Below are 12,360 nucleotides of genomic sequence, written 5' to 3'. Positions count from 1 at the left end.
AGTCTGCTTTGCTGTAAATGGAGCTATATTCTCTACAGCACCATCTTGTGGCCAATTTTGAGATGGACGATAGGTAGGTCAATAAATCTCTTGCCTGTGTGACAGAACAACATGTATTAATCAATGAGCACACAACTCTGACACAGCCATCAATTCTTCTCTGCACAGCCCTCTATGAGAAAAAAAAAACACATTAATAAAGACACGCAGGAACTCTTATCCTGAAAATAAATAGTTAACAGACATAAAAAACGATATATATACAGTGCGAGAACGATAACATCTGCCCTGCCCCCAAAACTTAACTATGCAGTAACCACTTAGCATTAACCTACAATAAACTTGTATCAGAGTCTTTAATACTTGTTATTTGATACTATGTTAATTCTCTCACCAGAAAACAGTCATGTGACACCATAGCCATTCATGTGAGTCCATCTCCCGAGTGCCTCCTCTCTCCATCCCGGTGTAAGGTGATCGGCTAGTATTCCTGGATCCCCAGGCATTCACAATGATCCTGCACTCACTGAATGTGTCCCCTCCACCAGCAATCCTGATCAGAGGCAGGTGATAAAAAAAAAAGAGAGTCCTCTCCTCCTTGTGCAGCACTATTGTAATCTTTAAACAGGTTTTATTAAAAACAATCTTCAGTTTAAAAAAAAAAACATATTAAACTTTCAGAGGGGCTACTCCCTCCACCCCCCCCACCTTACCTAAATTGTGGGGTTGTTCTCCCAGCAGCATACAGGCATCTTTGGCATTTGGTGCATCTGTGCATTTGTGTAACTCCACTATTAGACAGAGCTTAGTAACAATGCTTCAAAACAATTTTAAGAATGTAAATCTGTAGTGTGCAGCACCACACAGCGTCCCCACTTAAAGCGTTTTGAATGCACTCTTCGTCGGACGTTTTGGGTCTGTGGTGTTCCTCTGCTAGACTCTCATTAACAGTTTAAAAGAGTCCCCTCCCTATCACGGGAAGCAGCTGAGGTCTAACTTTATATTCAGACTTTTCAGTTGGAACATTCCCATTTTGTATAGCCATTGTCCCTCTCTTTGTGATAATATCCATACCTTATCTCCTCCCCTCCCCTCTAAATTGGTACTTACACTGTCCTTCCTTCTGGAGGGTGGCTACGTTTTTCCCCATGGTCGCTGAGTGTGTTGTTAAGTAGCCACCGCTATCTCAATACAAATTGGTAACTAAACATGAGATTGTAGTCCATCATAGGAGGGAGCTTGGAGCAGTGGCTACTTTACGACACCGCTCTGGCTCTGACTCCACTTCCCCACTCAGCTGGTATCCAGCATGCTACTGGCTGACTACCTGTCTGGTGTTCCAATCCGGTCTCTTCAGCATCTCTACCAATCGGCGCTCATGCCTCACACAGTCCGTCCGCCCCCTGTCCCACTATCGGGGGCGCACATACCAGTGCTGCAAGGTAAGGGCCTTCTTGTTATCTCAGACTCACATGTATGTGACAGTCACTGTTTTCCCAAACTTGTAGCAAGTTCTCTACTATGTTGAAACTGATTACTCTCTCAATTACCTGTAAAAACTTCCCTCTCCGCCTTATAAACCTTTCAAGCTACAGCAGCTATTTTGAGCCCACCTTCATTTCCTTTCTGAACCATCATTCATCTACCGTGTTTCCCCGAAAATAAGACACTGTCTTATATCTTTTGGGGCTGCAAAAAACACACTAGGTCTATTTTTTGGGGTAGGTCTTATTTTAATTTTTTTTAAAGTACAACAATCCACACTTATGTAGAAAAGTCTACATGTATTCATATACAAAAATATGGTGATCAGGGCAATCAGGGGTGCCGTACCTTTCCAAGAGCAATGTGCTAACCAATCGCTTGCCAGAATGAGCGAAGCGCACTTTTACTATCGATTCCTCACAGACGGAGTGCATTTGGTATCACTCCGCCTGTGACAGGAGCCGGCGCCATAGAGGAAGCATCGGCTTATGCGGCTCTGCTCCCTCCGGTGCCCCCTCGCTTCCTCTAGCGCTGGCTTCGTTGGCACCGCTGATTCTCTCCTGCGGCTCTTCGAGTTCTCCCTTATGACACCACCGGCCCTGGGAAAGGTCACAACTAGGTCTTATTTTCGGGGTAGGTCTTATATTTTAGCAATTCCCAAAGATAGTACTAGGTCTTATTTTCGGGGAAACAGTGTATTACTTTTCTCCCTTATCTGTACCATCATTGGTCCCTTTCTCCCATTTATTACATTTCTCTGACATCAATCATTTTGATCTCGGGCTTTAAGTGAAAAAACACAATCCCAGCTGTGATGTACACCCGGTCCTAGACCACTGTACGTCAATCACCCGTGACTATATGCAGTTCTGAACCGAGCGGGCCGTCACAAGGATGTGGCGATATCACTCTCAGCCTCACCCTGCACAGAGATTTCCCAGCTCACAAGACAACAATCTCAGGCCAGCAGACAGAGTGATCATCACTAGGGTTGGGTAACTCTGTATTTAACCCTTTACACACCAAACATCAGCTGCCACCAGTGTTTTAATGGATGCACGCACCGATCTCAGCAAGTGCTGTGACACTTCAAAAAAACGTAAACAAAGCCTATGATACCGCTGTCAGGTTTAACTATACAGTAGCGCTCTTCATAGGGGCAATGATACTTTAAGTTCATATTTAGAGCGTAGTGATAAGCTTAACAATTTTTAAGATTGTCCTTTAATAAAATAAACAGTGCAGAAAAATATATTAATAAAGAGACACAAAATATATAACAACAGTAAAATAAAAGGGAATAAAAAGATAGTACTTAACAATCCTGGGTTTATGAGTTCTGACAGAGTCCAGTTCAATAGACAAAAGATGGGTGTGAATGGCTCTTCTTCAAGCAAGGCTTGCATATATGATTTCCAGATATTAAACTCTTCTGGGATGAACTTCTTGATGCTGCAGGAGTCCCTCTTCATGTTAAAACAAGAGTCTCTCTAGCTACCTCTGCAGCATCTTTTTGTCAGCCCTCAAGGCCCGCAGGGGTGTCAAACTCAATTTAATCGTGGGCCGCATCAACATTATGGTTGCCCTCAAAGGTATGCCTCTGCATTCGATGATCACTGGCTTTAGTAATAACTTAATTAGGGATGCACAGATACTTTTCGAGTACCAGTGCAGATACTTGGCATTTTCATGAGAACTACCAGGGTTGCAGCGGTTGCAGCTGGGACCTGGTTCTGGCTCCACCACTGTCCTAAAATCATTAGTCTGTATTGTTTTAGAAAAACTGTCACTTGACAATAAACAAAAATGTATCAGTACTCATACTTGTAAGTACTCGGCAAGTACCAGTACTCGTACTCGAAAAACTGGTATCTGTGCATCCCTTTATTTATATTTATAAAAACAATATCGTACATTAAAACAGAGATGTACAAATCCCAGGAGCTCTGTGTGCTCCTTATGAATGACAGCTGCCTCGTAATTTTTTAATTTTTCTCTAGTGTGGTCTTGGAGCTCAAAAGTATCGGCACATGTATTCGTACTTGTACCGAGTACTGTACTTGGTATCTGTGCAACACTAAACTTAATACCTAGATCTGAAAGTAGAAGTCTAGGAAATGGCATGGTGGGCTTGATTCGGCCACTGGGCCTTGAGTTTGACACATGTGCTCTAGGGGGTGTCACGGAGCCGGCCCCTAAGGCAGGGCTGGGGTGTGTGAGCAGGAGGGCTAAACCTTTACAATGTCCTCCTCTGCTCCACCCAAACCGTTAACGTTCATTTTAATAATCACATTCCTCTAGAATTATGAGCTAATTGGCTATGGATTATTGTGTTTCATTAAATTAGCTTCTAATCAAGTCTAAATTTGATGTATGACATGCTTTGCCAAGGAGGTTTATTGTTACTTATTAGGCCCCGGACCGTCATAGTTGGTCCATTCTTGATACATATGTTCTAGCCTTGTTGAGACCCAGCGATGTGTGCAATTAAATTTTACAATATCACTGTCCAATTCCAAGGGATGGAATTGGGTTGATACTGTAACTCAGTTTTATGACTTAAGTATGACTCTGAGGTCACCTGGGTCATTATCCTTACCTGACCCATCTGTTTATTTAAAACTTGTCAATTGCTAATTTATTACGGGAGGAGCTGGGAAAAACCATGATAATGCTATCAGTAATTTACGATCCCGATTTTAAAGTGATCACTTAAAGGGGTTCTAAACCCTCCCGTTTTTTTGCCTATATCTACTGCTATGAAGCAGTAGATATAGGCAAACAGTTTTTTTTTTAAAACCGCTATAACAGCAGTTTAAATTTAGCTTTTTTTCTTTGCGCGCTCCCGCCCGAGAAAATGAAACTGTTCGGGCGGCCGCACAGCATCTTGGGGCGGGCGCATGCGCAGTTTGGATTCTCGGCCAGGAGACGAGCAGAGACGTAAGGTAAGTCTATGGACGCGTGCACCCGCATGCAGACGCTGAATCTGAAGCTGGGAAAGGGGGGGGGGAGCATTAGCAGGGGCTCTGCTGCTCATTTTCTATAAGTATAGCCGCCCAGATCACTTGTAGTAGCCTACTTGTGTGGCGTACCTGTGTAGCCTGAAGAAAAAGCATTTACTTTTTTATTTTCCCTAGTATTGTTTTTACATGCTTTACATCTCTTCAAATGAAAGAAACCCTGCACATTCCCAAATCAATGTCTTGGGATTAGTTTCTTCTCTCCTTATTAACATCTTTAATCATACGCTTTCTTTGGTACACATACGTCAGTGGTCCTCTTGATACTTTATTTACAACATCACCCTCTTCAAAATTTGCCTTTTTTTTCTTTTTTTGAGGGGGGTGTTTGATGATTCTATTCACTCTTTCCATACCACTATCCCTAACAAAGGAAATCATATCACTGTTATTCCTTTCTTTGTCCTTTAACTCCAGTAGATCCTTTATTTTCCCACTGCCTCTTTAAATCCCTTCCAGATTACTTTCTTTTAAGTATCAATACTTTTTTATTGGTCTTTTATTCTTTTTTTCATACAAGAAAGTAAAACAGGAATAGAGGTACTTTACATACAACAAATGATACGTTACCAGCATAGTCATTATGAGTACAGTGCACATATTAATGTAGTCAGACTACATTGTAAACAAGCCGCAAATCCACATTTACTTCCTTATGGACATCAGGTCAGTTATAGCTTCCTATCACTTTGGAGGAATATTTAGTACTCACGAATAATAAACAGTTACAGAAAGTCTAGACTCATAGGTAATAAACAGCGCAATGATATTAAAATGGAACAAAGGGGTACAGGCAGTTTATACAGGGTCACATGTGAATAAGAGGTGGTGTTGCAATTGATATGTTACAACATCTCTAGGTCACTAAGTTTTGGTTAGACCACTGAGTCCAATAACTCCCAGCATTTTCAAATGTTGTCAGTTTTAAGAGCTGACTCTTTTATAGTGTAGGTGTATAGTTCTCGGAACCTCAGATGTATTGGGTGAGGTTTTATTCTTCCAATGCCTAGCTATTATTAGTCTAGCTGCCAATAAAACATGGGTAGTAATAGTTCTAAAACAAGTAGGTTAGCATCAATACCCAAGTTCAGCAATGCCAGGCCCGGAGTAGGATGTGTAAAGAATCCCATAACATCGGACAGCTCCCAGAAAACACAATTCCATTATTTTCTCAGATTCTTGCATGACCAGAGGGTATGAAGTACATTTCACACTTGTCCACAAACCCTCCAACATAGTAGGGGTGCAGTAGGAGAAAATTTGGCCAGGTGATAGGGTGTTAATCACCATTGCAGAATGACCCTTGGAGAAAGTTCCCAAAAATGAACACAATGGAAAGCTCTATAATTTTTCTTGAGGGTTTAAAGCCACTGAGAAACTGTGTAGGAACACCTCAACTTTCCCCCCCATCTGAGAAAGGGGGAAGTCTTGCTGAAAGTTAATTTGTCATAAAAAAAAAAAAATATAAAACAAATGTGATGCATTTTATTAGTAATTTTGGGGTAAAGTAAAGAGATGAAAGCAGGTAAAGTAAAAGATAAATTGCCTTGCAAGGAATCTTGGCTCTATGGCTTTGGGTTGGCAGACAGGGAAAATATTGCTCGTCTGGTAGATCAGACTCAACAGATAGGACTGAAAAAGATTTAGCTTTTGCATTTACATAAAGGTCTGCCAAGCGTACAATCCCTTTGGTACACCATGTTCAGGAAGAGAAGTATAACATACGGATTCCTGAGTCCTTCAAAAGGACAGGGGGTTGTAAAAGTTGGGCCATTGTGTACCTTGTAGGTAATAGAAACTTATGTGCCTTTAGAAAGGCCATAATAGGAGGGGGAGACCTCCCTAGGGAGTGAGATGGAACAGGGAACAGTCATGAGGTATGTACTTAAATAATTCACAGGGACACAGTCACTTTCCAGTTCCCTCCATAGTTTTAAATTGCTGGGTTGGGTCCAATGCTTAAGTTTGTCTAATATGACAGCACAGAAATAATAATACTATAGATCCACATATCGCATACCTCCAGTTGCACCTCTATGAGTAAGCCACATTGGTGAAACATGTGAGAGGAGTTTGCTCTCTGGTCTGGGGAGCTTGCTGTGATGTACACTTGATTTTACATCAATAAAATCAGGATTCATCGCTTGTATCTTGCAGAGTGTGGATTTTCTCTGGTTTCCATGCAGTTGTACGCTGTTTGAGGATGATTGCTTTTCTACGCCATCATGTTCTTACCATATCTATCCCTTGGTCTCTTAATTCAGTATCATGATGTCTCAACCTATAAAGTTGTCCCTTGGGAATATTGTAATGTATGCCTTCAGCTCTCAATAAGTAGTTGCAATCTGTTGTTTTTTGGCAAATGCAAGTTACAAGCTTATTCCCCTTCACTTCTATTTTTAAATCCAGAAAACGTATTCCCTCTGTACTATACAGTACTAAATTTCAAGTGCCACTCAGGGATGTTTAGTTGTTCCAGGAACTGTTTTAGGCCTAGTTCATATGGGCTTAAGTGTATAAAAGCTGTCTAATCTCCAGATGTTTGAAAGTTTTTGACAAGCTTCAAGCAGCTTTCCTAAAGCCTTTAAAGAGCCGTTCAGCTCCAGTTTGGGAATGTTCAACACAAATCTTAATAGGGGTGCTGAATGTCACCTTGAAGAATCTGCTAGCAGGCTTTCAACAAGCTTCAAGTTGTGCTGAAGCTTAATAAAGTCTGCTATCGGCATTGCCATTAAGATCGGTGTTTAACATTCACAAACTGGAGTTGAATGCTGCCTTAAAAAAATTCAACAAAGCTTGCCAAAAGCTCTGCTAAAGCTTGCTGTTCACATTGCTCTTAAAGAAGCTGAAGCTAGTGTAAGAGCGTGCCACTCCATAGCGCTAATCAATCAAACTTGTACCCCATGATGGAACTCATCATGGAATTCCCTGTAACTAGAAGTTATTGTTTATAATGAAAACCACACATTGCAAGATAAAAGCCTTTTTTCCCTTTCATCCATCTCGTTATCCTGTCCCATATAAGATTTCAATGCCTATATCCCCCTACCATGCTCTGTTATTGTAGAGAGGGGTTTCACGTCACTAGTGATTAAGAAGCCATCCTCCTGTCATTCAATTCTACTGAGTTCTCCTATAATGTGGCCCATGTATATGTTATACAAAGGTTGTGTGGTCACATATTGTTCTATGAGCAGGTTCACATATTCTGAGATTCTCGTTGACAAATTGTCCATCCCAGAGACATTCAGTTGTCCCTGGGATTTAATTGGGTCCTCCTGAAATTTTCAGGAGGGCAAAAAAAAAAAATCCCTGAATTTTTGGGCATTTTATATTGACAATCTGCTGCTTTTGCAAAAAGCCTTTGACAGGGGAGCAGAATTTATTCATATGAAGTCTATAGCATAAAGAGGTGCTAAACATAGAAAACAAAATATATTTAAAAAAAATTACACTAACAGACTGGATTTGGTACCAAAATAATTATTTTATTTATTTTTTAAATCCAAAAAAGTATCATTTGCATATAAATATCCTTCCCAATGCAGAGATGTTATTGAACAATATAAAATGGTGGTGTACATCAGAAACTGAAGAAAATAGTGGTGTACTTCTATTAAGGCAGGCAATTCTCTTTTCACATACCTGCCAGTCAGAAACACTATTATTGGCGCACAAGCGATATGTTACCAAACCCCTTTTAACAAAAATATAGCTAAAAGATGAAACATATGACATATATTTGAATTCCTGAAGCTGAACTCAAGGCAGATATAAAAGAAGGAAATTAATGCAGCTACGTATTCATGATTAATTCCTCTAAACCCCAGCTCTCAGACTGGGAGAGGGAGAGGCAGGACTGGGAGACAGTCTAATGTGCCGCATGCAAATGTACCGACAAGCAACATGCTGATAGGAAAAGAGATCAGAGTGAGCAGAGAGATGACCTTATTAGTCTGTGGGTGCTCTTCCACTGTCAAGTCAGCAGACTGGAGGTGAAGAGAGGAAACTACCGTATATACTCGAGTATAAGCCGTCCCGAATATAAGCCGAGGGTGGGAAATGAGGCAGCTACTGGTAGATAGATACCAATAAAATTACATTAATATTTATTTAAAAGAAAAATAACCTAGCTCTGTAAGTGGAAAAGGGGGTACAGGGCTACATACAGATCATTTAATACATTCATGTTAGTATAATTGTAAATGTATTGTCTGCACTGTATTAGCAGTATATACTCTATATAGAGTATATACTGCTAATACAGTGCAGACAATACATTTACAATGATCCTCTGCTAACATGAATGGGTTAAATGATCCATAGTACAGGGCTACATATCATGTACTACGGATCATTTAACCCATTCATGTTAGCAGAGGATCATTGTAAATGTATTGTCTGCACTGTATTAGCAGTATATACTCTATATAGAGTATATACTGCTAATACAGTGCAGACAATACATTTACAATGATCCTCTGCTAACATGAATGGGTTAAATGATCCATAGTACAGGGCTACATATCATGTACTACGGATCATTTAACCCATTCATGTTAGCAGAGGATCATTGTAAATGTATTGTCTGCACTGTATTAGCAGTATATACTCTATATAGAGTATATACTGCTAATACAGTGCAGACAATACATTTACAATGATCCTCTGCTAACATGAATGGGTTAAATGATCCATAGTACAGGGCTACATATCATGTACTACGGATCATTTAACCCATTCATGTTAGCAGAGGATCATTGTAAATGTATTGTCTGCACTGTATTAGCAGTATATACTCTATATAGAGTATATACTGCTAATACAGTGCAGACAATACATTTACAATTATACTAACATGAATGTATTAAATGATCTGTATGTAGCCCTGTACCCCCTTTTCCACTTACAGAGCTAGGTTATTTTTCTTTTAAATAAATATTAATGTAATTTTATTGGTATCTATCTACCAGTAGCTGCCTCATTTCCCACCCTCGGCTTATATTCGGGACGGCTTATACTCGAGTATATACGGTATTGTATTTCTGTTACAGTATATGTCCAACAGAGAAAGTAGTGTCATTGGCCCGGCTGTAATGTGTAAAATTACAAAACTGCATGGGCAGAGATACAAATACTTTGGAAGGTAAAACAGCTCCACTGTATATATTTCCTCTCTGCATTTATATTTTTCCCTGGAGTTCAACTTTAGGAAATGGTTTAACGTGAACGCTATTTAAAATAAGTTCTGTTTTAGGTAGATGAGGGTTGGCTACATCATATCCACACCAAGATTACCCCTTGCTAGGGTTCTCAATTCTCTCTGCCCATGCACGAGTTTACAGTCTAATCCTCTACCACAGTCATATACACACAAGCCATAAAGCCAATTTAGGTGTAAGCCAGCTAGCCTACCCACATGGTTTTGGACTATGGAGGGGGAAGGGTGGGGGCGGGGGACATTCAAACACAAAGAAAAAGTGTTCAAGCTTGTCGGGATGGGACACCTTCAAAACTGAAATGAAAATATGAATGGAGATGAGAATGATAGCCAAAAGATCTCTCCAGAAAAATGGTCAAGAGGGAAAATAATGACAAAAGATTTATATTCTGAAATATATGCAATAAAATATCAACGTTGGGTGGACTAAGCCTTTAATACAGGCAGCGGTAGACTATGGATTAATGGCTGCCTTTGAAACCATTTAACATACTACTGCTTAAATGGAATCCAATATCTTACACATTTTGTTTTTAAATTAGAAAAGTTCTAATGAGTCTATCCTCCAAATAAAACACTGTGCAGATGTTAAATGATCGAAAATGCATTGCAAGTAAGTGAGAACACTTTCATGCCAATAATGAGCTGTAGGCAACATGGCCACTAGTGAGCTGCAGTGTGTCAGAAAGAGGAGGGCTTTCCATTCTAACCAGTCATTATTCAGCTGGCTGATGGCATCTGTATTGAACAAATACACAAACATCCAACCAATGAAGGACCACCTCACAACCCTTGGGATCATAAGATTATCAGACCTCACCTGAATGATTGTGCTGGGTAAAACTGGTATAGCAGGCCATCCATGGCAATAAAATGTAGCTCCAAAAGGTGCTAATAGACTGGCATGGACAGACTGGATGTTTATCTCCAAATTATTCACCTGAGATAGGATTGGCATCGAGGGTGTTTGCTGAGTACAAAGATTTCCACTCATGGGATACAAGCAAGCAAGCATATTTATATAACAGCCATCTAAAAAACAAAATTAACTGAAAATAATCATTAAAAAAAACCCAACAGTTTAGTCTGCAGTGTTACACCATCCCACAGATTCAATTACCATCTAAAACTGGTGGGTCAGGTTAAAATAAACCAGCATTACAAATATGAATAGGTCTATCACTTGGAGACACTGACCTGGATTAAGTTAGAAGAAGTCAGAACTCCTGCTCCGCATACTGGTTCTGTGACGATAACTCAAATCACTAAAGACAACAAATCAGCATGACAGCCAAGGAGCTAGCATGTCCAGGCGTACATGTCTTTCACTTCTCTGCCTACGTGTTTCCTGTAGTTACGATGACTAAGGATATTTAAGGAAGAAGATAACTGAACATAAGATGGTGTTCTCTTCCATTAAGCATTACATTAAAATTGGCACCCTACCACAGGACTATTCCCGGAAAAAACTAAATTATACAAAAAGATGAAGTAGTTGATAGAAAATAAAAATTCAGTAGCTTTATTATTTCTTTTCTCCTGCTAAACAACCTCAGGCATATGTTATAATAATCTCTATTAAACAAGATAGATAAACATGTTTGTCCTCCTTAAATTATAAACAATTACTCCATAACAGTCTAACGTGATTGTTCAAATAATGAGCAATAGCGGATATCTCAAAAACTTTAATGTCTCTATTTTCTTTTGTTTCGACCATGAATACATATGCACCAAAGAGCTTCACAACAACATTCTGAGAGCTGCTTAGCATCAGGGGCTGTAAAACTGTACAAGAGCCAACATAAGTAAATGTTAAATGAAAGGTCTGTCGTGCGCCAAAATGAAATCGGCAGCAGTGCCATCAGTGCTGGTGTATACCAGTCCTTAAAGTGACTCTGTCATTGATTTTATGAATAACAAAAATTATATATATATATAAATCCTCACAATCTTGCTGAGCAAAGCCAGCAGCAGAATCTTTAGCATCCACACATATTACCAGGTGAGTTAGATGTTAAAGATTCTGCCAGCTTTGCTTGGCAAGAGAGCGAAGATTTGAGGGGCATGCAGAAGGATAAGTATAGTTTTCTGTTGCAGGGTGTTCTCATTTATTTTTAAAATTCCTACAGAGTCATTCTATAAGGAATTAAAAAACAAACAAAATAAACTTATTTTTTTTGTTACCAGTCTTCAGAATCTAATATGGGCCTAGATTCAGTTTTGTGGGAAACGAGCACCAAAAAAGGATTTCTGAAAACTCAGAGCAGCTCACAACCTGGATACTTTTTTTCTATTTACAGTAAGACAAGAGGAAATACAGAACAGGATGTTCAGGACAATCCCAGATACCCATCACAGAAATGAATACCAATTAGAACCCATCCCAAATGCTTGTAGAAAAGTGGTATAAGGACAGCTTTCTGCAACAACCAGCACAATGATAGGCCAGCTTTATCTTGCTTTTGCAAGTTAGTTCAAAAGATCTTTCCAAGAGCAATCACAGATGTAAGTTAAGAGTTAAGACTTGGGTTTGCATCTCCTGGATTTCTCAAGGAATCAACAGGTCACTATAGTGCAATGAACAAAGTAAAGATAGTGCAGTTGTTTAAGCCATCATTTTAGACCAGGCGA

The sequence above is a fragment of the Nanorana parkeri genome, unplaced genomic scaffold, assembly GCF_000935625.1.
Source record: "Nanorana parkeri isolate BGI_ZX_2015 unplaced genomic scaffold, ASM93562v1 scaffold704, whole genome shotgun sequence".
Taxonomy (NCBI): Eukaryota; Metazoa; Chordata; class Amphibia; order Anura; family Dicroglossidae; genus Nanorana; species Nanorana parkeri.
Note: the sequence above shows the minus strand (reverse complement) of the source record.